The sequence below is a fragment of the Silurus aristotelis genome (genome assembly GCF_946808225.1).
Source record: "Silurus aristotelis genome assembly, chromosome: 6".
NCBI lineage: Eukaryota > Metazoa > Chordata > Actinopteri > Siluriformes > Siluridae > Silurus > Silurus aristotelis.
This window is the reverse complement of record NC_139579.1, coordinates 8627494-8647184: the sequence shown is the minus strand read 5'-3', so window position 1 is coordinate 8647184 and position 19691 is coordinate 8627494.

Sequence of the window (19691 nt, the reverse complement as noted above, 5' to 3'; positions counted from 1 at the left end):
CATTTTGCCGCTCACTTGCTGCCAAGGCCAAGCTAACGATGGCTTTGGCTAAATAATGCTCTGCGATTTCCACCCTGCAAGCTGAGGCCTGCTACCAGTGTGTCAGCTGTAGCCTTTGGTTACTTGTTGAGCAGTGTCTTAACAAATTATTCAAACAATTGGTAGAAGTATTTCAAGTTCTTCATGAATTCGGTGTGTCGTAAAAGGAGAACACACAAAACACTCTAGAACAGAGGCAGAAAAAAATTATCTAGGCTGCACAAGAAAAACCCTGGCTATCATTTCCTCATGCCTAACAACTACAAAGAGGATGTCCCCAACCTTGGTTCTGAAGTACACTCTGTCCTGAAAAAATTTAGTGATTTGCCCCCCTACCTGCTACGCAAAGCAATTAGCTAAAAATGGTTTGATATCCTTACTTTAAGACAGTCCATTCCACACAGACATGCAATTAATTGGTGGACTACTTGAAGCAAGTGTGCTGTAAGCAGTCAGCAGAGACTTAAACAAAAGTGCAGGAGAGGGAGAACAGGAGCTGTGTCTCATAGGAAAGACCAACACAATGGATCAAACAATAATGCACATCGAGTTATGGCATGTTCAAGCAGAATGGAAACAAAAAACACCTCCCCGTCGGGGAATCGAACCCCGGACTTCCGCATGACAGGCGGAGACACTGTCCACTATACTAACGAGGAAAGCCTACTGTTAGGTTTAAAGATCTTAGGCACCATCTATAATTTAACAAAAAGATGAGTCAAAAATTTACATTTCAGATCATTTTGCCGCTCACTTGCTGCAAAGGCCAAGCTAACGATGGCTTTGGCTAAATAATGCTCTGCGATTTCCACCCTGCAAGCTGAGGCCTGCTACCAGTGTGTCAGCTGTAGCCTTTGGTTACTTGTTGAGCAGTGTCTTAACAAATGATTGAAACAAGTGGTAGAAGTATTTCAAGTTCTTCATGAATTCGGTGTGTCGTAAAACGAGAACACACAAAACACTCTAGAACAGAGGCAGAAAAAAATGATCTAGGCTGCACAAGAAAAACCCTTGGCTATCATTTCCTTATGCCTAACAACTACAAAGAGGATGTCCCCAACCGTGGTTCTGAAGTACAGTCTGTCCTGAAAAATTTTAGTGATTTGGCCCCCTACCTGCTACGCAAAGCAATTAGCTAAAAATGGGTTGATATCCTTACCTTAAGACAGTCCATTCCACACAGACATGCAATTAATTGGTGGACTACTTGAAGCAAGTGTGCTGTAAGCAGTCAGCAGAGACTTAAACAAAAGTGCAGGAGAGGGAGAACAGGAGCTGTGTCTCATAGGAAAGACCAACACAATGGATCAAACAATAATGCACATCGAGTTATGGCATGTTCAAGCAGAATGGAAACAAAAAACACCTCCCCGTCGGGGGGAATCGAAGCCCGGTCTTCCGCGTGACAGGCGGAGATACTGTCCACTATACTAACGAGGAAAGCCTACTGCTAGGTCTAAAGATCTTAGGCACCATCTATAATTTAACAAAAAGATGAGTCAGAAATTTACATTTCAGATCATTTTGCCGCTCACTTGCTGCAAAGGCCAAGCTAACGATGGCTTTGGCTAAATAATGCTCTGCGATTTCCACCCTGCAAGCTGAGGCCTGCTACCAGTGTGTCAGCTGTAGCCTTTGGTTACTTGTTGAGCAGTGTCTTAACAAATGATTGAAACAAGTGGTAGAAGTATTTCAAGTTCTTCATGAATTCGGTGTGTCGTAAAACGAGAACACACAAAACACTCTAGAACAGAGGCAGAAAAAAATTATCCAGGCTGCACAAGAAAAACCCTGGCTATCATTTCCTCATGCCTAACAACTACAAAGAGGATGTCCCCAACCTTGGTTCTGAAGTACATCTTTGTCCTGAAAAAATTTAGTGATTTGCCCCCCTACCTGCTACGCAAAGCAATTAGCTAAAAATGGGTTGATATCCTTACTTTAAGACAGTCCATTCCACACAGACATGCAATTAATTGGTGGACTACTTGAAGCAAGTGTGCTGTAAGCATTTAGCAGAGACTTATACAAAAGTGCAGGAGAGGGAAAACAGGAGCTGTGTCTCATAGGAAAGACCAACACAATGGATCAAACAATAATGCACATCGAGTTATGGCATGTTCAAGCAGAATGGAAACAAAAAACAACTCCCCGTCGGGGAATCGAACCCCGGTATTCCGCGTGACAGGCAGAGATACTGTCCACTATACTAACGAGGAAAGCCTACTGCTGGGCCTTAAGATCTTAGGCACCATCTATAATTTAACAAAAAGATGAGTCAGAAATTTACATTTCAGATCATTTTGCCGCTCACTTGCTGCAAAGGCCAAGCTAACGATGGCTTTGGCTAAATAATGCTCTGCGATTTCCACCCTGCAAGCTGAGGCCTGCTACCAGTGTGTCAGCTGTAGCCTTTGGTTACTTGTTGAGCAGTGTCTTAACAAATGATTGAAACAAGTGGTAGAAGTATTTCAAGTTCTTCATGAATTCGGTGTTTAGTAAAACGAGAACACACAAAACACTCTAGAACAGAAGCAGAAAAAAATGATCTAGGCTGCACAAGAAAAACCCTTGGCTATCATTTCCTTATGCCTAACAACTACAAAGAAGATGTCCCCAACCTTGGTTCTAAAGTACAGTCTGTCCTGAATAATTTAGTGATTTGCGCCCCTACCTGCTACGCAAAGCAATTAGCTAAAAATGGGTTGATATCCTTACTTTAAGACAGTCCATTCCACACAGACATGCAATTAATTGGTGGACTACTTGAAGCAAGTGTGCTGTAAGCAGTCAGCAGAGACTTAAACAAAAGTGCAGGAGAGGGAGAACAGGAGCTGTGTCTCATAGGAAAGACCAACACAATGGATCAAACAATAATGCACATCGAGTTATGGCATGTTCAAGCAGAATGGAAACAAAAAACACCTCCCCGTCGGGGAATCGAACCCCGGACTTCCGCATGACAGGCGGAGATACTGTCCACTATACTAACGAGGAAAGCCTACTGTTAGGTTTAAAGATCTTAGGCACCATCTATAATTTAACAAAAAGATGAGTCAGAAATTTACATTTCAGATCATTTTGCCGCTCACTTGCTGCAAAGGCCAAGCTAACGATGGCTTTGGCTAAATAATGCTCTGCGATTTCCACCCTGCAAGCTGAGGCCTGCTACCAGTGTGTCAGCTGTAGCCTTTGGTTACTTGTTGAGCAGTGTCTTAACAAATGATTGAAACAAGTGGTAGAAGTATTTCAAGTTCTTCATGAATTCGGTGTGTCGTAAAACGAGAACACACAAAACACTCTAGAACAGAGGCAGAAAAAAATTATCCAGGCTGCACAAGAAAAACCCTGGCTATCATTTCCTCATGCCTAACAACTACAAAGAGGATGTCCCCAACCTTGGTTCTGAAGTACATCTTTGTCCTGAAAAAATTTTGTGATTTGCCCCCCTACCTGCTACGCAAAGCAATTAGCTAAAAATGGGTTGATATCCTTACTTTAAGACAGTCCATTCCACACAGACATGCAATTAATTGGTGGACTACTTGAAGCAAGTGTGCTGTAAGCATTTAGCAGAGACTTATACAAAAGTGCAGGAGAGGGAAAACAGGAGCTGTGTCTCATAGGAAAGACCAACACAATGGATCAAACAATAATGCACATCGAGTTATGGCATGTTCAAGCAGAATGGAAACAAAAAACAACTCCCCGTCGGGGAATCGAACCCCGGTATTCCGCGTGACAGGCAGAGATACTGTCCACTATACTAACGAGGAAAGCCTACTGCTGGGCCTTAAGATCTTAGGCACCATCTATAATTTAACAAAAAGATGAGTCAGAAATTTACATTTCAGATCATTTTGCCGCTCACTTGCTGCAAAGGCCAAGCTAACGATGGCTTTGGCTAAATAATGCTCTGCGATTTCCACCCTGCAAGCTGAGGCCTGCTACCAGTGTGTCAGCTGTAGCCTTTGGTTACTTGTTGAGCAGTGTCTTAACAAATGATTGAAACAAGTGGTAGAAGTATTTCAAGTTCTTCATGAATTCGGTGTGTCGTAAAACGAAAACACAGAAAACACTCTAGAACAGAGGCAGAAAAAAATTATCTAGGCTGCACAAGAAAAACCCTTGGCTATCATTTCCTCATGCCTAACAACTACAAAGAGGATGTCCCCAACCGTGGTTTTGAAGTACACTCTGTCCTGAAAAAATTTTGTGATTCGCCCCCCTACCTGCTACGCAAAGCAATTAGCTAAAAATGGTTTGATATCCTTACTTTAAAACAGTCCATTCCACACAGACATGCAATTAATTGGTGGACTACTTGAAGCAAGTGTGCTGTAAGCAGTCAGCAGAGACTTAAACAAAAGTGCAGGAGAGGGAGAACAGGAGCTGTGTCTCATAGGAAAGACCAACACAATGGATCAAACAATAATGCACATCGAGTTATGGCATGTTCAAGCAGAATGGAAACAAAAAACACCTCCCCGTCGGGGAATCGAACCCCGGTCTTCCGCGTGACAGGCGGAGATACTGTCCACTATACTAACGAGGAAAGCCTACTGCTGGGCCTAAAGATCTTAGGCACCATCTATAATTTAACAACAAGATGAGTCAGAAATTTACATTTCAGTTTATTTTGCCGCTCACTTGCTGCAAAGGCCAAGCTAACGATGGCTTTGGCTAAATAATGCTCTGCGATTTCCACCCTGCAAGCTGAGGCCTGCTACCAGTGTGTCAGCTGTAGCCTTTGGTTACTTGTTGAGCAGTGTCTTAACAAATGATTGAAACAAGTGGTAGAAGTATTTCAAGTTCTTCATGAATTCGGTGTGTCGTAAAACGAGAACACACAAAACACTCTAGAACAGAGGCAGAAAAATATGATCTAGGCTGCACAAGAAAAACCCTTGGCTATCATTTCCTTATGCCTAACAACTACAAAGATGTCCCCAACCTTGGTTCTGAAGTACACTCTGTCTTGAAAAATTTTAGTGATTTGGCCCCCTACCTGCTACGCAAAGCAATTAGCTAAAAATGGGTTGATATCCTTACCTTAAGACAGTCCATTCCACACAGACATGCAATTAATTGGTGGACTACTTGAAGCAAGTGTGCTGTAAGCAGTCAGCAGAGACTTAAACAAAAGTGCAGGAGAGGGAGAACAGGAGCTGTGTCTCATAGGAAAGACCAAAACAATGGATCAAACAATAATGCACATCGAGTTATGGCACGTTCAAGCAGAATGGAAACAAAAAACACCTCCCCGTCGGGGAATCGAACCCCGGTATTCCGCGTGACAGGCGGAGATACTGTCCACTATACCAACGAGGAAAGCCTACTGGTTGACTTAAAGATCTTAGGCACCATCTATAATTTAACAAAAAGATGAGTCAGAAATTTACATTTCAGATCATTTTGCCGCTCACTTGCTGCCAAGGCCAAGCTAACGATGGCTTTGGCTAAATAATGCTCTGCGATTTCCACCCTGCAAGCTGAGGCCTGCTACCAGTGTGTCAGCTGTAGCCTTTGGTTACTTGTTGAGCAGTGTCTTAACAAATTATTCAAACAATTGGTAGAAGTATTTCAAGTTCTTCATGAATTCGGTGTGTCGTAAAAGGAGAACACACAAAACACTCTAGAACAGAGGCAGAAAAAAATTATCTAGGCTGCACAAGAAAAACCCTGGCTATCATTTCCTCATGCCTAACAACTACAAAGAGGATGTCCCCAACCTTGGTTCTGAAGTACACTCTGTCCTGAAAAAATTTAGTGATTTGCCCCCCTACCTGCTACGCAAAGCAATTAGCTAAAAATGGTTTGATATCCTTACTTTAAGACAGTCCATTCCACACAGACATGCAATTAATTGGTGGACTACTTGAAGCAAGTGTGCTGTAAGCAGTCAGCAGAGACTTAAACAAAAGTGCAGGAGAGGGAGAACAGGAGCTGTGTCTCATAGGAAAGACCAACACAATGGATCAAACAATAATGCACATCGAGTTATGGCATGTTCAAGCAGAATGGAAACAAAAAACACCTCCCCGTCGGGGAATCGAACCCCGGACTTCCGCATGACAGGCGGAGACACTGTCCACTATACTAACGAGGAAAGCCTACTGTTAGGTTTAAAGATCTTAGGCACCATCTATAATTTAACAAAAAGATGAGTCAAAAATTTACATTTCAGATCATTTTGCCGCTCACTTGCTGCAAAGGCCAAGCTAACGATGGCTTTGGCTAAATAATGCTCTGCGATTTCCACCCTGCAAGCTGAGGCCTGCTACCAGTGTGTCAGCTGTAGCCTTTGGTTACTTGTTGAGCAGTGTCTTAACAAATGATTGAAACAAGTGGTAGAAGTATTTCAAGTTCTTCATGAATTCGGTGTGTCGTAAAACGAGAACACACAAAACACTCTAGAACAGAGGCAGAAAAAAATGATCTAGGCTGCACAAGAAAAACCCTTGGCTATCATTTCCTTATGCCTAACAACTACAAAGAGGATGTCCCCAACCGTGGTTCTGAAGTACAGTCTGTCCTGAAAAATTTTAGTGATTTGGCCCCCTACCTGCTACGCAAAGCAATTAGCTAAAAATGGGTTGATATCCTTACCTTAAGACAGTCCATTCCACACAGACATGCAATTAATTGGTGGACTACTTGAAGCAAGTGTGCTGTAAGCAGTCAGCAGAGACTTAAACAAAAGTGCAGGAGAGGGAGAACAGGAGCTGTGTCTCATAGGAAAGACCAACACAATGGATCAAACAATAATGCACATCGAGTTATGGCATGTTCAAGCAGAATGGAAACAAAAAACACCTCCCCGTCGGGGGGAATCGAAGCCCGGTCTTCCGCGTGACAGGCGGAGATACTGTCCACTATACTAACGAGGAAAGCCTACTGCTAGGTCTAAAGATCTTAGGCACCATCTATAATTTAACAAAAAGATGAGTCAGAAATTTACATTTCAGATCATTTTGCCGCTCACTTGCTGCAAAGGCCAAGCTAACGATGGCTTTGGCTAAATAATGCTCTGCGATTTCCACCCTGCAAGCTGAGGCCTGCTACCAGTGTGTCAGCTGTAGCCTTTGGTTACTTGTTGAGCAGTGTCTTAACAAATGATTGAAACAAGTGGTAGAAGTATTTCAAGTTCTTCATGAATTCGGTGTGTCGTAAAACGAGAACACACAAAACACTCTAGAACAGAGGCAGAAAAAAATTATCCAGGCTGCACAAGAAAAACCCTGGCTATCATTTCCTCATGCCTAACAACTACAAAGAGGATGTCCCCAACCTTGGTTCTGAAGTACATCTTTGTCCTGAAAAAATTTAGTGATTTGCCCCCCTACCTGCTACGCAAAGCAATTAGCTAAAAATGGGTTGATATCCTTACTTTAAGACAGTCCATTCCACACAGACATGCAATTAATTGGTGGACTACTTGAAGCAAGTGTGCTGTAAGCATTTAGCAGAGACTTATACAAAAGTGCAGGAGAGGGAAAACAGGAGCTGTGTCTCATAGGAAAGACCAACACAATGGATCAAACAATAATGCACATCGAGTTATGGCATGTTCAAGCAGAATGGAAACAAAAAACAACTCCCCGTCGGGGAATCGAACCCCGGTATTCCGTGTGACAGGCAGAGATACTGTCCACTATACTAACGAGGAAAGCCTACTGCTGGGCCTTAAGATCTTAGGCACCATCTATAATTTAACAAAAAGATGAGTCAGAAATTTACATTTCAGATCATTTTGCCGCTCACTTGCTGCAAAGGCCAAGCTAACGATGGCTTTGGCTAAATAATGCTCTGCGATTTCCACCCTGCAAGCTGAGGCCTGCTACCAGTGTGTCAGCTGTAGCCTTTGGTTACTTGTTGAGCAGTGTCTTAACAAATGATTGAAACAAGTGGTAGAAGTATTTCAAGTTCTTCATGAATTCGGTGTTTAGTAAAACGAGAACACACAAAACACTCTAGAACAGAAGCAGAAAAAAATGATCTAGGCTGCACAAGAAAAACCCTTGGCTATCATTTCCTTATGCCTAACAACTACAAAGAAGATGTCCCCAACCTTGGTTCTAAAGTACAGTCTGTCCTGAAAAATTTAGTGATTTGCGCCCCTACCTGCTACGCAAAGCAATTAGCTAAAAATGGGTTGATATCCTTACTTTAAGACAGTCCATTCCACACAGACATGCAATTAATTGGTGGACTACTTGAAGCAAGTGTGCTGTAAGCAGTCAGCAGAGACTTAAACAAAAGTGCAGGAGAGGGAGAACAGGAGCTGTGTCTCATAGGAAAGACCAACACAATGGATCAAACAATAATGCACATCGAGTTATGGCATGTTCAAGCAGAATGGAAACAAAAAACACCTCCCCGTCGGGGAATCGAACCCCGGACTTCCGCATGACAGGCGGAGATACTGTCCACTATACTAACGAGGAAAGCCTACTGTTAGGTGTAAAGATCTTAGGCACCATCTATAATTTAACAAAAAGATGAGTCAGAAATTTACATTTCAGATCATTTTGCCGCTCACTTGCTGCAAAGGCCAAGCTAACGATGGCTTTGGCTAAATAATGCTCTGCGATTTCCACCCTGCAAGCTGAGGCCTGCTACCAGTGTGTCAGCTGTAGCCTTTGGTTACTTGTTGAGCAGTGTCTTAACAAATGATTGAAACAAGTGGTAGAAGTATTTCAAGTTCTTCATGAATTCGGTGTGTCGTAAAACGAAAACACAGAAAACACTCTAGAACAGAGGCAGAAAAAAATTATCTAGGCTGCACAAGAAAAACCCTTGGCTATCATTTCCTCATGCCTAACAACTACAAAGAGGATGTCCCCAACCGTGGTTTTGAAGTACACTCTGTCCTGAAAAAATTTTGTGATTCGCCCCCCTACCTGCTACGCAAAGCAATTAGCTAAAAATGGTTTGATATCCTTACTTTAAAACAGTCCATTCCACACAGACATGCAATTAATTGGTGGACTACTTGAAGCAAGTGTGCTGTAAGCAGTCAGCAGAGACTTAAACAAAAGTGCAGGAGAGGGAGAACAGGAGCTGTGTCTCATAGGAAAGACCAACACAATGGATCAAACAATAATGCACATCGAGTTATGGCATGTTCAAGCAGAATGGAAACAAAAAACACCTCCCCGTCGGGGGGAATCGAAGCCCGGTCTTCCGCGTGACAGGCGGAGATACTGTCCACTATACTAACGAGGAAAGCCTACTGCTAGGTCTAAAGATCTTAGGCACCATCTATAATTTAACAAAAAGATGAGTCAGAAATTTACATTTCAGATCATTTTGCCGCTCACTTGCTGCAAAGGCCAAGCTAACGATGGCTTTGGCTAAATAATGCTCTGCGATTTCCACCCTGCAAGCTGAGGCCTGCTACCAGTGTGTCAGCTGTAGCCTTTGGTTACTTGTTGAGCAGTGTCTTAACAAATGATTGAAACAAGTGGTAGAAGTATTTCAAGTTCTTCATGAATTTGGTGTGTCGTAAAACGAGAACACACAAAACACTCTAGAACAGAGGCAGAAAAAAATTATCCAGGCTGCACAAGAAAAACCCTGGCTATCATTTCCTCATGCCTAACAACTACAAAGAGGATGTCCCCAACCTTGGTTCTGAAGTACATCTTTGTCCTGAAAAAATTTAGTGATTTGCCCCCCTACCTGCTACGCAAAGCAATTAGCTAAAAATGGGTTGATATCCTTACTTTAAGACAGTCCATTCCACACAGACATGCAATTAATTGGTGGACTACTTGAAGCAAGTGTGCTGTAAGCATTTAGCAGAGACTTATACAAAAGTGCAGGAGAGGGAAAACAGGAGCTGTGTCTCATAGGAAAGACCAACACAATGGATCAAACAATAATGCACATCGAGTTATGGCATGTTCAAGCAGAATGGAAACAAAAAACAACTCCCCGTCGGGGAATCGAACCCCGGTATTCCGCGTGACAGGCAGAGATACTGTCCACTATACTAACGAGGAAAGCCTACTGCTGGGCCTTAAGATCTTAGGCACCATCTATAATTTAACAAAAAGATGAGTCAGAAATTTACATTTCAGATCATTTTGCCGCTCACTTGCTGCAAAGGCCAAGCTAACGATGGCTTTGGCTAAATAATGCTCTGCGATTTCCACCCTGCAAGCTGAGGCCTGCTACCAGTGTGTCAGCTGTAGCCTTTGGTTACTTGTTGAGCAGTGTCTTAACAAATGATTGAAACAAGTGGTAGAAGTATTTCAAGTTCTTCATGAATTCGGTGTTTAGTAAAACGAGAACACACAAAACACTCTAGAACAGAAGCAGAAAAAAATGATCTAGGCTGCACAAGAAAAACCCTTGGCTATCATTTCCTTATGCCTAACAACTACAAAGAAGATGTCCCCAACCTTGGTTCTAAAGTACAGTCTGTCCTGAAAAATTTAGTGATTTGCGCCCCTACCTGCTACGCAAAGCAATTAGCTAAAAATGGGTTGATATCCTTACTTTAAGACAGTCCATTCCACACAGACATGCAATTAATTGGTGGACTACTTGAAGCAAGTGTGCTGTAAGCAGTCAGCAGAGACTTAAACAAAAGTGCAGGAGAGGGAGAACAGGAGCTGTGTCTCATAGGAAAGACCAACACAATGGATCAAACAATAATGCACATCGAGTTATGGCATGTTCAAGCAGAATGGAAACAAAAAACACCTCCCCGTCGGGGAATCGAACCCCGGACTTCCGCATGACAGGCGGAGATACTGTCCACTATACTAACGAGGAAAGCCTACTGTTAGGTTTAAAGATCTTAGGCACCATCTATAATTTAACAAAAAGATGAGTCAGAAATTTACATTTCAGATCATTTTGCCGCTCACTTGCTGCAAAGGCCAAGCTAACGATGGCTTTGGCTAAATAATGCTCTGCGATTTCCACCCTGCAAGCTGAGGCCTGCTACCAGTGTGTCAGCTGTAGCCTTTGGTTACTTGTTGAGCAGTGTCTTAACAAATGATTGAAACAAGTGGTAGAAGTATTTCAAGTTCTTCATGAATTCGGTGTGTCGTAAAACGAAAACACAGAAAACACTCTAGAACAGAGGCAGAAAAAAATTATCTAGGCTGCACAAGAAAAACCCTTGGCTATCATTTCCTCATGCCTAACAACTACAAAGAGGATGTCCCCAACCGTGGTTTTGAAGTACACTCTGTCCTGAAAAAATTTTGTGATTCGCCCCCCTACCTGCTACGCAAAGCAATTAGCTAAAAATGGTTTGATATCCTTACTTTAAAACAGTCCATTCCACACAGACATGCAATTAATTGGTGGACTACTTGAAGCAAGTGTGCTGTAAGCAGTCAGCAGAGACTTAAACAAAAGTGCAGGAGAGGGAGAACAGGAGCTGTGTCTCATAGGAAAGACCAACACAATGGATCAAACAATAATGCACATCGAGTTATGGCATGTTCAAGCAGAATGGAAACAAAAAACACCTCCCCGTCGGGGAATCGAACCCCGGTCTTCCGCGTGACAGGCGGAGATACTGTCCACTATACTAACGAGGAAAGCCTACTGCTGGGCCTAAAGATCTTAGGCACCATCTATAATTTAACAACAAGATGAGTCAGAAATTTACATTTCAGTTTATTTTGCCGCTCACTTGCTGCAAAGGCCAAGCTAACGATGGCTTTGGCTAAATAATGCTCTGCGATTTCCACCCTGCAAGCTGAGGCCTGCTACCAGTGTGTCAGCTGTAGCCTTTGGTTACTTGTTGAGCAGTGTCTTAACAAATGATTGAAACAAGTGGTAGAAGTATTTCAAGTTCTTCATGAATTCGGTGTGTCGTAAAACGAGAACACACAAAACACTCTAGAACAGAGGCAGAAAAATATGATCTAGGCTGCACAAGAAAAACCCTTGGCTATCATTTCCTTATGCCTAACAACTACAAAGATGTCCCCAACCTTGGTTCTGAAGTACACTCTGTCTTGAAAAATTTTAGTGATTTGGCCCCCTACCTGCTACGCAAAGCAATTAGCTAAAAATGGGTTGATATCCTTACCTTAAGACAGTCCATTCCACACAGACATGCAATTAATTGGTGGACTACTTGAAGCAAGTGTGCTGTAAGCAGTCAGCAGAGACTTAAACAAAAGTGCAGGAGAGGGAGAACAGGAGCTGTGTCTCATAGGAAAGACCAAAACAATGGATCAAACAATAATGCACATCGAGTTATGGCACGTTCAAGCAGAATGGAAACAAAAAACACCTCCCCGTCGGGGAATCGAACCCCGGTATTCCGCGTGACAGGCGGAGATACTGTCCACTATACCAACGAGGAAAGCCTACTGGTTGACTTAAAGATCTTAGGCACCATCTATAATTTAACAAAAAGATGAGTCAGAAATTTACATTTCAGATCATTTTGCCGCTCACTTGCTGCCAAGGCCAAGCTAACGATGGCTTTGGCTAAATAATGCTCTGCGATTTCCACCCTGCAAGCTGAGGCCTGCTACCAGTGTGTCAGCTGTAGCCTTTGGTTACTTGTTGAGCAGTGTCTTAACAAATTATTCAAACAATTGGTAGAAGTATTTCAAGTTCTTCATGAATTCGGTGTGTCGTAAAAGGAGAACACACAAAACACTCTAGAACAGAGGCAGAAAAAAATTATCTAGGCTGCACAAGAAAAACCCTGGCTATCATTTCCTCATGCCTAACAACTACAAAGAGGATGTCCCCAACCTTGGTTCTGAAGTACACTCTGTCCTGAAAAAATTTAGTGATTTGCCCCCCTACCTGCTACGCAAAGCAATTAGCTAAAAATGGTTTGATATCCTTACTTTAAGACAGTCCATTCCACACAGACATGCAATTAATTGGTGGACTACTTGAAGCAAGTGTGCTGTAAGCAGTCAGCAGAGACTTAAACAAAAGTGCAGGAGAGGGAGAACAGGAGCTGTGTCTCATAGGAAAGACCAACACAATGGATCAAACAATAATGCACATCGAGTTATGGCATGTTCAAGCAGAATGGAAACAAAAAACACCTCCCCGTCGGGGAATCGAACCCCGGACTTCCGCATGACAGGCGGAGACACTGTCCACTATACTAACGAGGAAAGCCTACTGTTAGGTTTAAAGATCTTAGGCACCATCTATAATTTAACAAAAAGATGAGTCAAAAATTTACATTTCAGATCATTTTGCCGCTCACTTGCTGCAAAGGCCAAGCTAACGATGGCTTTGGCTAAATAATGCTCTGCGATTTCCACCCTGCAAGCTGAGGCCTGCTACCAGTGTGTCAGCTGTAGCCTTTGGTTACTTGTTGAGCAGTGTCTTAACAAATGATTGAAACAAGTGGTAGAAGTATTTCAAGTTCTTCATGAATTCGGTGTGTCGTAAAACGAGAACACACAAAACACTCTAGAACAGAGGCAGAAAAAAATGATCTAGGCTGCACAAGAAAAACCCTTGGCTATCATTTCCTTATGCCTAACAACTACAAAGAGGATGTCCCCAACCGTGGTTCTGAAGTACAGTCTGTCCTGAAAAATTTTAGTGATTTGGCCCCCTACCTGCTACGCAAAGCAATTAGCTAAAAATGGGTTGATATCCTTACCTTAAGACAGTCCATTCCACACAGACATGCAATTAATTGGTGGACTACTTGAAGCAAGTGTGCTGTAAGCAGTCAGCAGAGACTTAAACAAAAGTGCAGGAGAGGGAGAACAGGAGCTGTGTCTCATAGGAAAGACCAACACAATGGATCAAACAATAATGCACATCGAGTTATGGCATGTTCAAGCAGAATGGAAACAAAAAACACCTCCCCGTCGGGGGGAATCGAAGCCCGGTCTTCCGCGTGACAGGCGGAGATACTGTCCACTATACTAACGAGGAAAGCCTACTGCTAGGTCTAAAGATCTTAGGCACCATCTATAATTTAACAAAAAGATGAGTCAGAAATTTACATTTCAGATCATTTTGCCGCTCACTTGCTGCAAAGGCCAAGCTAACGATGGCTTTGGCTAAATAATGCTCTGCGATTTCCACCCTGCAAGCTGAGGCCTGCTACCAGTGTGTCAGCTGTAGCCTTTGGTTACTTGTTGAGCAGTGTCTTAACAAATGATTGAAACAAGTGGTAGAAGTATTTCAAGTTCTTCATGAATTCGGTGTGTCGTAAAACGAGAACACACAAAACACTCTAGAACAGAGGCAGAAAAAAATTATCCAGGCTGCACAAGAAAAACCCTGGCTATCATTTCCTCATGCCTAACAACTACAAAGAGGATGTCCCCAACCTTGGTTCTGAAGTACATCTTTGTCCTGAAAAAATTTAGTGATTTGCCCCCCTACCTGCTACGCAAAGCAATTAGCTAAAAATGGGTTGATATCCTTACTTTAAGACAGTCCATTCCACACAGACATGCAATTAATTGGTGGACTACTTGAAGCAAGTGTGCTGTAAGCATTTAGCAGAGACTTATACAAAAGTGCAGGAGAGGGAAAACAGGAGCTGTGTCTCATAGGAAAGACCAACACAATGGATCAAACAATAATGCACATCGAGTTATGGCATGTTCAAGCAGAATGGAAACAAAAAACAACTCCCCGTCGGGGAATCGAACCCCGGTATTCCGTGTGACAGGCAGAGATACTGTCCACTATACTAACGAGGAAAGCCTACTGCTGGGCCTTAAGATCTTAGGCACCATCTATAATTTAACAAAAAGATGAGTCAGAAATTTACATTTCAGATCATTTTGCCGCTCACTTGCTGCAAAGGCCAAGCTAACGATGGCTTTGGCTAAATAATGCTCTGCGATTTCCACCCTGCAAGCTGAGGCCTGCTACCAGTGTGTCAGCTGTAGCCTTTGGTTACTTGTTGAGCAGTGTCTTAACAAATGATTGAAACAAGTGGTAGAAGTATTTCAAGTTCTTCATGAATTCGGTGTTTAGTAAAACGAGAACACACAAAACACTCTAGAACAGAAGCAGAAAAAAATGATCTAGGCTGCACAAGAAAAACCCTTGGCTATCATTTCCTTATGCCTAACAACTACAAAGAAGATGTCCCCAACCTTGGTTCTAAAGTACAGTCTGTCCTGAAAAATTTAGTGATTTGCGCCCCTACCTGCTACGCAAAGCAATTAGCTAAAAATGGGTTGATATCCTTACTTTAAGACAGTCCATTCCACACAGACATGCAATTAATTGGTGGACTACTTGAAGCAAGTGTGCTGTAAGCAGTCAGCAGAGACTTAAACAAAAGTGCAGGAGAGGGAGAACAGGAGCTGTGTCTCATAGGAAAGACCAACACAATGGATCAAACAATAATGCACATCGAGTTATGGCATGTTCAAGCAGAATGGAAACAAAAAACACCTCCCCGTCGGGGAATCGAACCCCGGACTTCCGCATGACAGGCGGAGATACTGTCCACTATACTAACGAGGAAAGCCTACTGTTAGGTGTAAAGATCTTAGGCACCATCTATAATTTAACAAAAAGATGAGTCAGAAATTTACATTTCAGATCATTTTGCCGCTCACTTGCTGCAAAGGCCAAGCTAACGATGGCTTTGGCTAAATAATGCTCTGCGATTTCCACCCTGCAAGCTGAGGCCTGCTACCAGTGTGTCAGCTGTAGCCTTTGGTTACTTGTTGAGCAGTGTCTTAACAAATGATTGAAACAAGTGGTAGAAGTATTTCAAGTTCTTCATGAATTCGGTGTGTCGTAAAACGAAAACACAGAAAACACTCTAGAACAGAGGCAGAAAAAAATTATCTAGGCTGCACAAGAAAAACCCTTGGCTATCATTTCCTCATGCCTAACAACTACAAAGAGGATGTCCCCAACCGTGGTTTTGAAGTACACTCTGTCCTGAAAAAATTTTGTGATTCGCCCCCCTACCTGCTACGCAAAGCAATTAGCTAAAAATGGTTTGATATCCTTACTTTAAAACAGTCCATTCCACACAGACATGCAATTAATTGGTGGACTACTTGAAGCAAGTGTGCTGTAAGCAGTCAGCAGAGACTTAAACAAAAGTGCAGGAGAGGGAGAACAGGAGCTGTGTCTCATAGGAAAGACCAACACAATGGATCAAACAATAATGCACATCGAGTTATGGCATGTTCAAGCAGAATGGAAACAAAAAACACCTCCCCGTCGGGGGGAATCGAAGCCCGGTCTTCCGCGTGACAGGCGGAGATACTGTCCACTATACTAACGAGGAAAGCCTACTGCTAGGTCTAAAGATCTTAGGCACCATCTATAATTTAACAAAAAGATGAGTCAGAAATTTACATTTCAGATCATTTTGCCGCTCACTTGCTGCAAAGGCCAAGCTAACGATGGCTTTGGCTAAATAATGCTCTGCGATTTCCACCCTGCAAGCTGAGGCCTGCTACCAGTGTGTCAGCTGTAGCCTTTGGTTACTTGTTGAGCAGTGTCTTAACAAATGATTGAAACAAGTGGTAGAAGTATTTCAAGTTCTTCATGAATTTGGTGTGTCGTAAAACGAGAACACACAAAACACTCTAGAACAGAGGCAGAAAAAAATTATCCAGGCTGCACAAGAAAAACCCTGGCTATCATTTCCTCATGCCTAACAACTACAAAGAGGATGTCCCCAACCTTGGTTCTGAAGTACATCTTTGTCCTGAAAAAATTTAGTGATTTGCCCCCCTACCTGCTACGCAAAGCAATTAGCTAAAAATGGGTTGATATCCTTACTTTAAGACAGTCCATTCCACACAGACATGCAATTAATTGGTGGACTACTTGAAGCAAGTGTGCTGTAAGCATTTAGCAGAGACTTATACAAAAGTGCAGGAGAGGGAAAACAGGAGCTGTGTCTCATAGGAAAGACCAACACAATGGATCAAACAATAATGCACATCGAGTTATGGCATGTTCAAGCAGAATGGAAACAAAAAACAACTCCCCGTCGGGGAATCGAACCCCGGTATTCCGCGTGACAGGCAGAGATACTGTCCACTATACTAACGAGGAAAGCCTACTGCTGGGCCTTAAGATCTTAGGCACCATCTATAATTTAACAAAAAGATGAGTCAGAAATTTACATTTCAGATCATTTTGCCGCTCACTTGCTGCAAAGGCCAAGCTAACGATGGCTTTGGCTAAATAATGCTCTGCGATTTCCACCCTGCAAGCTGAGGCCTGCTACCAGTGTGTCAGCTGTAGCCTTTGGTTACTTGTTGAGCAGTGTCTTAACAAATGATTGAAACAAGTGGTAGAAGTATTTCAAGTTCTTCATGAATTCGGTGTTTAGTAAAACGAGAACACACAAAACACTCTAGAACAGAAGCAGAAAAAAATGATCTAGGCTGCACAAGAAAAACCCTTGGCTATCATTTCCTTATGCCTAACAACTACAAAGAAGATGTCCCCAACCTTGGTTCTAAAGTACAGTCTGTCCTGAAAAATTTAGTGATTTGCGCCCCTACCTGCTACGCAAAGCAATTAGCTAAAAATGGGTTGATATCCTTACTTTAAGACAGTCCATTCCACACAGACATGCAATTAATTGGTGGACTACTTGAAGCAAGTGTGCTGTAAGCAGTCAGCAGAGACTTAAACAAAAGTGCAGGAGAGGGAGAACAGGAGCTGTGTCTCATAGGAAAGACCAACACAATGGATCAAACAATAATGCACATCGAGTTATGGCATGTTCAAGCAGAATGGAAACAAAAAACACCTCCCCGTCGGGGAATCGAACCCCGGACTTCCGCATGACAGGCGGAGATACTGTCCACTATACTAACGAGGAAAGCCTACTGTTAGGTTTAAAGATCTTAGGCACCTTCTATAATTTAACAAAAAGATGAGTCAGAAATTTACATTTCAGATCATTTTGCCGCTCACTTGCTGCAAAGGCCAAGCTAACGACGGCTTTGGCTAAATAATGCTCTGCGATTTCCACCCTGCAAGCTGAGGCCTGCTACCAGTGTGTCAGCTGTAGCCTTTGGTTACTTGTTGAGCAGTGTCTTAACAAATGATTGAAACAAGTGGTAGAAGTATTTCAAGTTCTTCATGAATTCGGTGTGTCGTAAAACGAAAACACAGAAAACACTCTAGAACAGAGGCAGAAAAAAATTATCTAGGCTGCACAAGAAAAACCCTTGGCTATCATTTCCTCATGCCTAACAACTACAAAGAGGATGTCCCCAACCGTGGTTTTGAAGTACACTCTGTCCTGAAAAAATTTTGTGATTCGCCCCCCTACCTGCTACGCAAAGCAATTAGCTAAAAATGGTTTGATATCCTTACTTTAAAACAGTCCATTCCACACAGACATGCAATTAATTGGTGGACTACTTGAAGCAAGTGTGCTGTAAGCAGTCAGCAGAGACTTAAACAAAAGTGCAGGAGAGGGAGAACAGGAGCTGTGTCTCATAGGAAAGACCAACACAATGGATCAAACAATAATGCACATCGAGTTATGGCATGTTCAAGCAGAATGGAAACAAAAAACACCTCCCCGTCGGGGAATCGAACCCCGGTCTTCCGCGTGACAGGCGGAGATACTGTCCACTATACTAACGAGGAAAGCCTACTGCTGGGCCTAAAGATCTTAGGCACCATCTATAATTTAACAACAAGATGAGTCAGAAATTTACATTTCAGATTATTTTGCCGCTCACTTGCTGCAAAGGCCAAGCTAACGATGGCTTTGGCTAAATAATGCTCTGCGATTTCCACCCTGCAAGCTGAGGCCTGCTACCAGTGTGTCAGCTGTAGCCTTTGGTTACTTGTTGAGCAGTGTCTTAACAAATGATTGAAACAAGTGGTAGAAGTATTTCAAGTTCTTCATGAATTCGGTGTGTCGTAAAACGAGAACACACAAAACACTCTAGAACAGAGGCAGAAAAATATGATCTAGGCTGCACAAGAAAAACCCTTGGCTATCATTTCCTTATGCCTAACAACTACAAAGATGTCCCCAACCTTGGTTCTGAAGTACACTCTGTCCTGAAAAATTTTAGTGATTTGGCCCCCTACCTGCTACGCAAAGCAATTAGCTAAAAATGGGTTGATATCCTTACCTTAAGACAGTCCATTCCACACAGACATGCAATTAATTGGTGGACTACTTGAAGCAAGTGTGCTGTAAGCAGTCAGCAGAGACTTAAACAAAAGTGCAGGAGAGGGAGAACAGGAGCTGTGTCTCATAGGAAAGACCAAAACAATGGATCAAACAATAATGCACATCGAGTTATGGCACGTTCAAGCAGAATGGAAACAAAAAACACCTCCCCGTCGGGGAATCGAACCCCGGTATTCCGCGTGACAGGCGGAGATACTGTCCACTATACCAACGAGGAAAGCCTACTGGTTGACTTAAAGATCTTAGGCACCATCTATAATTTAACAAAAAGATGAGTCAGAAATTTACATTTCAGATCATTTTGCCGCTCACTTGCTGCCAAGGCCAAGCTAACGATGGCTTTGGCTAAATAATGCTCTGCGATTTCCACCCTGCAAGCTGAGGCCTGCTACCAGTGTGTCAGCTGTAGCCTTTGGTTACTTGTTGAGCAGTGTCTTAACAAATTATTCAAACAATTGGTAGAAGTATTTCAAGTTCTTCATGAATTCGGTGTGTCGTAAAAGGAGAACACACAAAACAC